Source organism: Triturus cristatus, chromosome 5_2 (genome assembly GCF_964204655.1).
Source record: "Triturus cristatus chromosome 5_2, aTriCri1.1, whole genome shotgun sequence".
Lineage (NCBI taxonomy): Eukaryota > Metazoa > Chordata > Amphibia > Caudata > Salamandridae > Triturus > Triturus cristatus.
The window spans coordinates 132,482,249-132,495,398 of NC_140588.1; positions in this window are offsets into that span (position 1 = coordinate 132,482,249).

Sequence of the window (13,150 nt, forward strand, 5' to 3'; positions counted from 1 at the left end):
TTTCATAACATTTAGCAGGAATATAGATTATGGTGTAGAAATGGTCCTTTTTGGTATTTGATCTGAATTTGTTCAGTATTTTTTAATTAATAAGGGACAAAACCTTACTGATATATTGGGTCGTGATTAACTACAGCAGTACCTTTGTGGCATACCACAGTACATAACAGAGACGAAACACAATATTAATGTAAGCCAAGGTGGTAAAGCTCCTGGGCCAGATGGCGTGCCAATGGACTTATGTAAGACTATTCCAGCACTCTGGTCTCCTTTGCTGACTCGGGTACTGAAGGCCTGTTGCGAGAAGGGATATATCAAGACGTGGTCTGAGTCTGTGATCATTCCAATCTTCAAAAAGGGGGAGCGGCATAACCCTGCGTTTTACCAACCGATTTCTCTCTTGGATTCCTTGGTCAAGGTAGTGGGTAGAATAGTTCTGAACAGACTACAATCATGGGCCGAGGATAATAACATTTTATGTAAAGTACAGTATGGTTTTAGACAGGGGCGAGGGACAATTGAGCAGGTGCTGCATTTTATAATGCTAACAGGGAAATATACCCAGGTTAAAGAAGGGAAACTGTACGTAGCATTTGTGGACCTCACGGCCGCATTTGATTGCGTTAGACATAATAGACGTTGGGATATTTTGCGGGATTTAAAAGTTGACCCAATTTTAGTCCTGTTTTTGAGGCAACTGTATGCTAGGGCCTCAGCAAAGGTGAGATATGGAGTGGGGGGAGAATGCACTGCGTCGTTCGCTGTGGAGAAGGGCGTGAGGCAGGGGTGTATCCTGGCCCCATTTCTCTTCTCTTTATATACCAACGCTCTAGAGGAGGAGCTAATGACCAGGACTAAAGACCCTCTTTATTACAACAATAAGCCTATAGTTTCGCTTCTCTACGCGGATGACACATTGCTTATGGTCAGGACCCAGCTGGGCCTTCAGAGTGCCCTTAGAACATATATTGAATTTATGGATAGTCGGGGCCTAAAACTCAATGTCAAAAAGACCTATGTGATGACATGCGGGAAGGGGAGAAATAAATGTAAAAGTCTGCCCCTAGGGAATGATAGGTTAGATGCAACTAAAACATTCTCCTATCTGGGTGTTCTGCTTGATCATTCTGGTTCATGGAACCCGGCAGTCAAGAGCAGAACTCTTCTCTTCAAAAGGTCAATTGGGGCATTGATTAATTTTTCTAGCAAAATGGGCAAAAGGCCCCCGGGGATACTTCTTAAAATTTACCGAGCAAAATGCTTGAGTATAGCTATGTATGGGGCAGGAGTCTGGGGATACCTGGATGTAGCCACAATACAAAAAGAGGAAAATATTTTTTTAAGGTTTTTATTAGCAGTACCGCAGAGCTCTTCCATTTATAATTGTCACAATGAGCTGGGGATTTCTTATATCTCTGATTTGATCAAGATGCAGCCCTTGTTACTATGGTATAGAGTCTGGACGTCCAATAGTACAGAGCTAAACAGAGATATCATTGGATGCCATGAGTTTATCCCATGTAAATAAGATCACTTGGCTGAATTACATCAGAAGATTTTTAATAGACATGGGTAAACCTGACTTTTATGATAACACCGAAACATTGAGTACAATTTCTAGGAAGGATTTTAAAGTTTTTTGTCAGTCACACTTAGAATCTCTGAGAGCGGCTTCAGAAATGAAGAAACGTACCGTTATCCCACACCAGTTAATTCTTGTATCCCCCACTATTCAACCATATTTGGATTGGTGTATAGGAGGATATGATAGGTATGTTCTGACAAGATTTAGATTTGATATCTTCCATCGATTTGTCAGCTTCCCTACATTAAATGATTGGACTAGAGACCTTTGTCGGTGTCCCTGCGATGAAATGTCCCACCAGACGACAATACATGTGATTTTATTTTGTAAATTTTACAGATTAGAAAGAGCTAGATGGATTTTGCCATTTTTGAAGAGAGGGGGCTGGAGGCAATTACGTCCAGCCTTTCTATATTTACAAATGTTGGAAAATGTTTATTGTGTGGGTGTGATTACTGGATTTCTGAAGTCCATACTGAAAAAAAGGAAAAGTTTAATATGGGAAATCCATCAAGAGGCTGACTGAAGTATAGAACTCTTGTTATAAAAATCAAAGAATTAATTGAAGAGGAGATTGTAAGATTCAAGTGGTATGTAAAGATGTACTAATTGTATGTATTTCTCTTTTTAAATTTTCCTCTGTAAGTTTTTAACATGCGACTTTTATGATTTTTAATGTTAAAAAAATCGAATAAAGTTTATTTGATTTGATTTGATCAATCAAACCCCTTGCAAAATGAAAAGAGAGACATATTGCTTATACCCCAACTTTGGCCCTCATTTATGGGGTTTTGGCACTGGGCAGCGCAGCAAGTCACCTTGCTGCCCTGCCCTTCATCAAATTGAAAGGGCAGGAGCGCACCGTATTTATCCAATATGGTGCATTCCTGTCCTTTCCACCTGCGCTGGTGCCGTTTCGGTAACCTAGAACCAATGCAGGGACCCTTGCACCATGGTGCTAGAGAGACTGGGATGTTCGCAGGATTCATTTTGTACAAGAAGAGGCACCTTCCTTCACAAAAACAATTCTGGGAGGCTTTTTCATCTTTCTGTGTGTGCTGCAGAATGCAGCACACATGGAAAGAGGAAAAAACAAGGAGAAATAAATTTATCTCTCCTCGTTACTCCTCATCCTCGGGAGGTTTAATGTTTTGGCACATCCCCAGGTTTACATGTTTTTATAAATTTGGTAAAGCATCAAAATCCATGAATGGTCCGTGGGAACACCCACAACAACGGCCATGGAATGCCTCCCAAGTACAGAGTAAGGCAACGCAGCGATTTGCGCTTACTTGCCTTACTCCATATCTATGAGGTCATTCAAAGTCAAGCAAAGTGGCTTTGCGTGGCCTCATAGATATGATTTCAAGGCTTGTGCAAAACCAGATTTGCCCATATTGAACACAATGCCTACACAATGCCTACAAAACAATAGCTGGAGAAACAAAAATTTGAATTGTACTACAGCGAGAGGCGATAAAAGCAAAATTGAACACAGAAAAGGAGGACGCCTGAAGATAAACAATAGTACTGGTAATACTACAAAAACAAATTTAAACATTTCTACAGACCAAATCTTCCCATAGAAAAAGCATTTTCGGTTTGTTAATAACTTTGGTGCCGTTTGACAAATCTTCACAAAAGTTTCAAAACTAGTGTCCCAGTAAATGTAGCTGTTGTCTGGGAAGTTTTTGGGGTGATCGGTTAAGCAGGGGCAGAGAAAAAGGAGACTCTAAAAATGCTTTTACCCATGCAATGTTGTTGAGGATTTTGCAATTTTTAAACACGACTACAGCGTGAACCGCTGAACAAAATTACACTGAATTAGGCACAAAGCTAGGTCTTGGTCCAGAAAGACTGCTTTTTGTAATTTGGTGTAAGTCAGTTCAGTAGTTTGGGAGTTATTAAGGGAAGAAACTTACAGATATCTAGGGATGTGGATCCTATGTGGATCAGCGAGAGATCCGCGGGTACTCACGGGTACCCGCAGGTCCAAAGCCCAATTGGATAAAAAACCTCACCCACTTACACACCAGGCCCCCTCTGAGCAAGGCCTTTGGCTGTGCCCAGCATGGGCTTGTGTGCATGGAGGGCCCTGCAGGCCCTTTGGCCTTCTCCAACTGCCCATGACTGAAGGCAGTCTGCACCGGAGGTTGTATTAATGTACGGTAATTATATATTACATTACATTCAAAAAGCACAGAAATTCACTGAAAAAAACAATGGTTACAAGGACATTTTAGTTAGGTTGACATTTTACTCACACAAAGCCATAGAAATTCAGCAGTTATACTTATATGTATAGTTGTACTTATCTGAAGAAACTATAACTCGTGCCGTTAAGTAACTTTAGGTCACAAGTTATACTTTCTTAACATAAGTATAACTATATGTGTAACTGCTGAATTTCTTTGGTTTTGTGTGGGTAAAACACCAACCTAACTATAACATCTCAGTAACCTTTGTTTTTTTCAGTGAATATATATATATATAACTACGTGTTTAGGGGATTTTTAGATTTTTTATCTGTGACCACCTCCCAGACAGGATTTCATGTATTGGGACCAGGTGGGTGCGCTTGCCAGCGCCACAAAGTCTGCCCGAGGGGCACTTTTGGTGTCCCTGTGCATAGTGCAGTTCAAACCAGTCCTGGCTCCTGCTCTGGTGCAAAACTGGACAAAGGACATGGGAGTAACCTCCCCCCTGTCCAGGTCCTCCCCTGGGAGGGTCTCCTGAATCTTCCCAACCCTTTCCCCTGGGTACTTAAGGGCTTACCTAGGTGTCGGTCCCTAGATTCGTCATGAGATAAGATTCAGATCAGACACCACTGCACTTCTACCATCTGGGCACTCTAAACTTTGCTGGACTTTATATGAGCCTGACTTCATCTCACTTCTACGCTGCTGCATTGTCTGTGCATCATACAGGAACCTTCCAAGGCCTGTGAAGCATCAAAGACACATGAAGAAATCTCCCTTGGAGTGAAGCAGTAACTCCCCTGCATTCGCAGGCATTTCAACTAAGTTGACCGGTCTGCAGATCCTGAGATCCTCTGGACTCCGTGGGCTCAGCAACACAGGTGGTGGTTTCAACAGCTCCAGAGGCCTGCCCTGCCCTCTCACCAAGTTTGAGGCCAGTACCCTTCGTGGGTAGTGTAATAACCGAACCCCTGAGCACCATGTCCTACTTGCAGTTGCAAAGGCTTGTTGTTTTCTAACTAAGAAGATCATCGGGCTCCAAATAGCCCCAAACACGAGCACCTCCAGTGGCCAGAATCTTCAGCCACTCCTCATCATGGCCTGCATCTTTTGGAGAGCTGCTTGAGGTCCTCTCGCGACTCCAGTGCCTCCGGCCTGTGGGTCCACTTGAGGTTCACACTTGTTCCTTTTGGGCTCCCCTGATTGCTTGGGGCCTACCCTGACTCCCATGCCTTTAATGAGTACCCTGAACCTTGCTGGTCCCGACGTTGCTCCTTCTTTGATTCCTGTGTTGCTTGCCTTTTCCAGGACTGGTTGGTGCTCCTGCAGGACACCGACCCCTCAGCACTCGACATCCTTCGTGGGACAACTCGTGCATGGCTCCTGGTCCTCCTCAGCATCGCCCGTTCCTCACAGCTGGAGAGCCAAGGTCATTGTCATCCATCCTGCAACATACGACATCGGAGGGCATTCCTCTTCCAAGTCTCCTGGTCACACCTGAGTGACATAGACTCTGTCCCCTCTGCTCGCAGGTACCTCTCATCCAGAATGTATCCTTGGATTTCACCGGACACTTTCTCCTTCTTCAACAGTGGCACTTTCCTGAAGTCTTCCATTTCACCCGGCTTCCCTGGTGTAGGTAACTTGGGTACTAGGGTATCCACGGGTGGGGTGGCTCTCCAACCTTCTGTCTTCCACAGGATTTCTTCAGGGTCCACTGAGAAGGGTCCTTAATCTTTAAAAATCCAACCGTGACTTACACATAGAGTTGTACGCAGCACACTGCACACGCTCTCTGTGGGGTCACTATCTACTCACCTTGGGTGGTTCCTTGGGGTCCCAGCACTTCTACATCCTCTCAACACTGTCTTGACTAGAGTGGTGGTTCTTATACCACTTTCTTAGTATAGGGTTTGGTCCCCCCGCCCCCCAGGCCACTGTGTATTTCGTGCTATTTACTGTGTTTCTTTGCTGAAGTATTGTGTGCATTGTGCATATCTCCGGGTAGGAGATATTTCTATGTGTTAAAGAGTATTATATAATAAATACATATTTTTATAAATACTCTGTGCTGTTCTTTTTCACCTAATCTATACTATTAGATTGCATTCTGGTAAAACAAGCTGCTTTACACTCCTTCTGGACTAAGCCTGAAGGCTGCTCTCCACAGCTACCACTTAGAGAGCTTTCTGAGGTTGTCTAAGACCTCTTAAATCACCATTAGGGTTTTCTGGACTGATGCAAGGTGTCCACTTACATAAGTGTACATCATATACCAGGCCAGCTTCTCACAGACCCTCAACACTAAAAACCCCTTACCTTCCTTTACAGCTTGACATCTACCCTCCCTTGAACTCTAAAAATATCTACTATCCTTTTTCTCCACCTTCCCCTGAACCCTAACAACAGCCTACCCTACTTTACCGATACCAACCCCTGTACCATAAAAAGTACCTTCTTTTACCACTACCCACGCCTGAACCCAAAAATGTACTTACCTCTGTTTAATTCTACCAGTTCCTAAATCATTCTTCCATACTTTACCTCTACCTGTCCCCCGAACCCTAATAAAAACCTAATATACTTTACCACTATTATAACTAAGTCCTAAAAACCCTAGTTGAACATGGCCCTCTCCGCAGAGTCACCTCCAAATGTTTTGCCTTCATCCCTCCTGTTTCTGAACCTGTTCTCATTCACTTTTAATACTCTGTACTCTTTACCATTCCTAACCAGTGCTAAAGTGCTTGTGCTCTCTCCTTTATACATGGTAAAATTGGCTTACACCCAAATTGGCACATTTGATTTATTTATAAATCCCTAATTATGTGGTACTACAGGTACCCAGAGCCTGTAAAATAAATGCTACTGGTGGGCATGCAGCATGTATTGTGCCACCCAGCCCTTAAAACAGGCCTGACATTTCAGCCTGGATGCAGGTGGTACTGCATTCAGCTGTCAATTTGACTTGGCAAAATCAACCTTTTGCCAAACTTAAAATTTCCTTTTTAATACATCGAAGTCACCCCTAGGATAGGTCCTTGTGAAAACTTGGGTTGTTGGTTGGGAGGCGGGGGTGAACCCTTCTCAAGCGACAATCCCAATCCCTGTCAAGGTGAAAAACAAAAAGACACTAAACTAACCTTTGCTTAACTGTCTGGTATCTTGGCACAAAAGCAGTCAGACTTCACTTAAAGACAATGTGTAAAGTATTTAAGCAGCACTTAAATAGCAAACACGACACAAGAAAAAAATCGCACACCAAGTTAGAAAAAAGATACCATTTCAAGACGTTATTTGACACAAAAACAACAGCAATCCAATCAGCAGAACCAGAGTTATGAATTTTTGAAGTTTAAAGTGGGACATAGCGACTAAAAGTTCAAAGCACCAACCGAGGACACCAGTTGCTCAAAACAGGGGCAAAGTCGAAAGTTATAGCCGACCATGCTGGAGCATGGGTCAGATACACCGGGTCTTGTGGCTCCGAGGGCTAATGCGTCCACTGCAGGGGCCTGTGTTCTTCCTCATGGTCACAGGTTCAAATCCTGGTGGGTCCACTCAGCCTTTCATCTGTCTGAGGTCGATAAAATGAGTACCACTGAGTTGGGTGACAATAACCATCTGTTATTCAGCGCCAAGATGCCTCTGGGTGAACATGCCCTTTACAAATACACATGTTATGTTACACAAAGTTGATGGGCACTATCTCTGTTCACCTTTTGACGTAGAAGAACTTTTGGAAGAAAATATCTCAGCTGGTAAAGTTCAGCAGGGTAAAGGAGCTGACATTGTCCAAGGAGGAAGTGCTGTCGGAGAGACACTGGATGAAGTCGCAGTGAAGATTCCTATGGTCTGACTTAGGCTTTTTTGGGAAGTTGAGAATTTCCAGCGGGACAAAGCTACAGGCTGTAACTGACATGTGCTCCATGAGGCTGGATATCCCTTTTGTGAAGAACAACTGAACAGAATTTGCTGAACCGGAGAACATAGGCCGACCGGCAATGAACCTTGGGAGGCTTGACAAGCAGGTACGTTTCAGTCTCCTCTCTGTACTTTTAGGGCAAAAATTCCCACACTGTGGATTTTGGTTATCTGGGCACCTTCAGCACCACTTCCAAGGGCCCATGTTTGGAGAGTCAATATTTGGAGAATCGGGACTCACTCAGGCAGGGTCCAGGTTGCAGTCTTTTCTGTCCTTGATGCTCCGCTCAGGAGGCCAGCAAAATAGCCCTTGGGGTCACTCTGGAAGTTCTAGAGTCAAGATAGATGAGCATGGCAGACCCCGGGGGGCTGAAAGCAGGCTTCAGGCAACAGAGCAGTCATTCTGAGTGCAGCAAAACAGTCCTTCTGAAGTACACAGCAGGCCACAGAACCAGGCATTCGACTGAGAGTTCTTCCGCAAGTCCGGGAGTAAACTGAAGAGTGTGCCTGAGGGTCCTCATTTTTACACCTGATGTCTCCTCTGAAGTGAGAGAAACATCTGGAGGCTTCTCCTGAAAGAAGTGGCTGGAATTTCCTGCCTCTGCACCCTGGTCCCAGTCTGTCTGCAGGTACAATAAGATAGTGTGAAGTTCTTTGTTTGTGAGCCCGGTCAGTGTCTTTGAAGTGAAAGTGTGGTAGGTAACTGTTCTGCCCCCTATTAAGCCAGGATGGCACATCCTGCCAACACCCTGACCCTCCATTGTGATATTATCTGGGAGGAATACACAAAGACAAACTGCCAACTACACCTAGTCACGTTGCCCAGGACCAGGCTGCAGGCACCAAATGGTTAGGACAAGAAAATGCCAACTTTATAAAAGAAGACTCAATGTAGGAGTTAGGCCCAAAGAGGACAAGGACCAGGTAGGCCATACAATTGTTTACAAAAAAAGATAACCTGGACCTTAATGTTTTATGCACGTTATTAAATTAGCGTGGAGACCAAACAAATTCCTTCGGTTGTTTGATCAGGTATTTTTATTTTACCTTATTATTCAAACTGTTTTTCTTGATTTTCAATATCTTTTTTTTGTGAAAAAGAACACGATATAGTCATATCAAGGTTTCATTTATCAGTACATTAAATCATATACATTTACCAAAAACATTCATCAATACAACATGAATACATTACTAAGACATTACCAAAAAAGACAACATCAATTTTCTGGCCCTAATTTGAGGGGTACAATGTTTTTTTTTAGCCAAGACACTCTTGAAAAGGTACAGCTAAGGTCTCTAAAACAAACGAGGGGAACAATTGAGTATCTACACCAGGGGTTAATAGAGTAACCCTCTTGTATAGAGTGAAATTAAATTAACAATCCCTCAACGTTTGAAGCTGTGCCAATGCGTTTCGAGTCCCGGGCAAAAAAGTACAGGGGCTCTCGTCAGGGCTTCTGAGTTTGTATAAGTAGTTGTGTTGTCTGAAACAAGTATGAAAGAAAATGTATGTTAATGTTAGGCAATTCTCCCGACCTTTTTCAAACTTGTAAACTTGTAAGGGTTTGTGGTCCCAAACTAAATATTTTCCACCAAACACCTTCAATATAAGCCGCCTCCTACCTTTTCAAGTGTCGAGTTTAGACCTGTTTCTTGTCCGTTCCTATTTTCACAAACGATTTTTGCAATTATCTATGTAAAATAAGTTTAATTCAGAAAGCGTATTTCATTCGCAGTAGTTTAAATGATGTTAAACAGACGTCTTCCCTGTCTAAGGCCTACCTTAAGGGTGATTTAAATGTAATAAACAGCGAGTTTAAGGATTGGCAAGGAGGCTATTTTACCAAGTTTAAGGGCTACTTAAATGGGTGGCACAATAAGTGCTGCAGGCCAACTACAAGCATTTAATTACCCAGTCTGGGTGTGGGGTAGGCCATTCTACAAGGGACATATAACTGAATTAATCAGATGTAAACCAATTTTAAACAAAATCAAATTCAGAAAAATATTAGGTGTGGAAGCAAAATGTTTGGGGGAAGACCATTCTAAAGTTGACAGGTCTAACATGTGCTCCCCCAAGCTAAAAGTGGAGATATCTACCAAATCTCGTAGGAGTTCTCATCACTAAGGCAGAAGAAGGTGGACAGACCATCATCACTGGAGTGGTCTGACCCAGGACAGTGTTCCACCGTAAAGTCCATTCCCTGTAGGGAGATGGACAACCTCAACAGTTTGGGATTCTCAGCCCTCATTTGCACAAGTCATCCGAGATGCCTGTGGTCTGTCTGAACCAAGAAGTGAGTCTCAAACAGGTATGGTCTCACCTTCTTCAGTGGTCAGACCACAGCAAAGTTTCCCTTTTCAATAGCACTCCAACTCTGTTTCTCGGGGTGTAACCTTCTTCTGATAAAAGCTAAAGGCTCTAGGCTCTCCTCATTTAAAGGTGATAACACAGCCCCTATGCCATGCTCTGAGGCATCACTCTGTACAATAAATTATTCAGGGGCCTTGAGTACAGGTGCTGTATGCATTGCTTATTTGAAGGGGTTAAATGCTTTCTGGCAGGCCTCCATCCAGATCTTCTTCCTGGGCTGCTTCTTAGAAATCAACTCAGCTAAGGGGGCAACAATGCAGCCATATCCCTTAACAAACCTCCTGTAATATACAGTGAGGCCCAGAGAAGGCCATTTCCGTTTGAGTTTTGAAGGGTTTCCAGGCCAGTATAGTCTCTATTTTGGCCAGAAGGGGTTACAGCTTGCACCCGTCCATGAGGTGTCCCAAGTACACCCCAGAACCTTGCCCTACCACTTGAAGGTGAAACAGGTGGTATTCCCAACTGCTACTGTAGACAGCTAAGTTATCCAAGTAAGCAGCACTGAAGGCCTCTATTTCATCTAGGACTTTGTTCACCAACCTCTGGATGGTGACAGGGGTATTCTTTAGAATAAACTCGAAGTGGTCATCTGGGTATTAGAAATGGGGTTTCTGGTTGACAGAGGTTTGCACCCTGTCCAAGCAGGAACTACCACTCTAGTCAGGATAAGCTAGATGCATACTAAAAGATAACCTGTGCTCAACCTCTGCTAGCTTGGCACCATGCTGGCATCATTTTTGCAAATATATTGTGTATCTAAAGACGCAATGTGTAAAGAATTTGTGCTCAAAAGAAAAAGGTATGCAGTTCCTAAAGGGGACAAAGGACAAAGGGGAGTAGGTCTAAGAAATGGAGCCACAACAAGGGGAGTAGTTACTTTTTGGAAAGAAGGCCGTCACACACCCTTGAGGGTATCATGCTTCATCATCAAGCTTGCTCCTGGTCGGCCCGCGCTACAATGCCTGATGGGCACCCTCATGGTTTCCAAAGCTGTGATGTGAAGTGCAAGTTAAGAGCCCTTTGTGTAGATAGAGGAAACATAGATGTCGATGTAGTGATTAGTGACTTTAAAAAGCTAGGCAAGTCTCAAATCAAATATTAATCCATGAGTATGCCTGACTTATTAAAAATGTGATGTCACCAGTGGGGACAATGATCCCTGCTGACTTATATGGTCAACATGTTTCATGCCGTCAATTAGTCAAGATGCGATCTAGGCAGTGGTCGAAGTGAGTGGGATCAGCAGGGCATGGCGTGCCCCTATTTCTTTAATTTGATGGATTTCGTTCCCCTACTTTATTATTTTAAACACACGTCGAGGGATGGGCGGGGCGGGCAGAGAATAACCCGATATGTCTCTTCCTGCCTCCTCAGAGAAGACTAGGACAGTGTACACTTCTCCTGCTGTGCTGCTGGCTGCTGCTTCAAAACTCCCCTGCTCTTTCTCACTCATCCTCCCTCTCTGTCTTGCTTCTCCTCACTTACTGGAAACCGTGACTTCGAGAAACTGTTTCTCACCCTCTCTTCCCTCCTTTTGTTTATTTGTTCCTCTGTGAAATGGATCCAAAAAAGAAAAACACTTTTGATGGAAATGTTGTCTTTTTCAGACATTTTTCTGTTCCAAAGTGCAGCCTCTGGACGGAGAGAAATAAATGGTTCAAAATGTGAAAAAATAACTAAATAAACCAATTTAAAGAGGTCACAAAGTGGCCGGATTGATATTATTCACACCTAAACACATTAGCGCCACTTTACAGAGTTTGCAAGTGAAGCGCTACTTTTGTTTTCTCGCCTTTTTTTCTTTGAACAACATTGTTTTCCCTGGGTGGGGAAGTGCACAACTCCTGATGGTACTGCACTACCTGGTTGATGGGTGGAGTGGAAAACAAATTGTGTATAGGCTCTGTGTTCAGGGGTGTGGTCTTTTTAAACCATGCTGCTTATGTTTTGTAAGGATATAAGCAATGGACATTGAAACGGGTCCATTCCAGGCCCCGTAGTCATGTCTTTAACTTTTCATGCATAAACGCTCATTGATTTCTGAATAATAAGTGTAAAAGCGTTAGGTAACCATGTTGTTCCTTATGACATTTTACATACTTTACTTAATCTCGCATTCCCTTGAGTGTTTGCTCTTTCTAGGATGTCGTTACTTTTTTTTTAAGGCAGCATATTACTCTTGTCTAATGCGTAACTTGAATTGAGTCACATCCAGGTGTTTATAGCATGCACAAATGGGAGTAGTTGAAGGCAGTGCGAGTTTCTCCCAGTGAGCAGTATGGTGTTCAGTGGGGGAGAGGATGTGGCACTATGGTCAGAGCTGCTGAATTTGGAACTGGGGAACCAGGTTCAGCCTTCATGACCAGTCCACCAGACCACTCTCCTGAGGGAGCACATTCCCATGCTAGACCTTAGTGGGTCCCGTAAGACCTTAGAAGCCCTGGTGTCTTAGCACCAGCAGGTGGACACTAGTGGGGGCAAGTGTGGGTTAATCTTGAATGCCTGTCTGCCACAATCCATACTGAAGTTCACCTCCAGTCTTGTAGGCAGTCCTATGAAACAGCACACCCTAGAACGACTGTGACTCTCACTGAGGTCACAGGACCCTTGAGCAGGGCAGCTCTAGGGCGGTGCAACCGGTGCGATCACACCGTGCGCTGACTTCGGTTGGGGGCATCATGTTTGCAAATATATTGTGTTTCTAAAAGCACTTGCTGCCTCCTTCCCAGCCTCCAGCAATTTTGACAACAATAAAAATGCCATGATAATTCTGGTGATTAATGTTCTTCCTAGAGAGAGATGGAGTTTTGTCAAGTGGAAGTTTTGACTCGTGTAAAAGTAGCGTAGAGGGTTAATGTGCCTGCTGCAAAGAACATGTACCATGCAGATCACAAAGTGCATATAATGTAAATAGGTCAGTGGGTACTGCTTTTGTCAGAGAGATCCTTTTGTTACTTGCAGTTTATAAGTTGAAATCCTAACATAGAACAGTGAGCTATTAACTGTCATCAAAGAGCTGAATGGAAACTGCAAGGTATAAATTAGAGCATTATGTTTTTTGCCCAG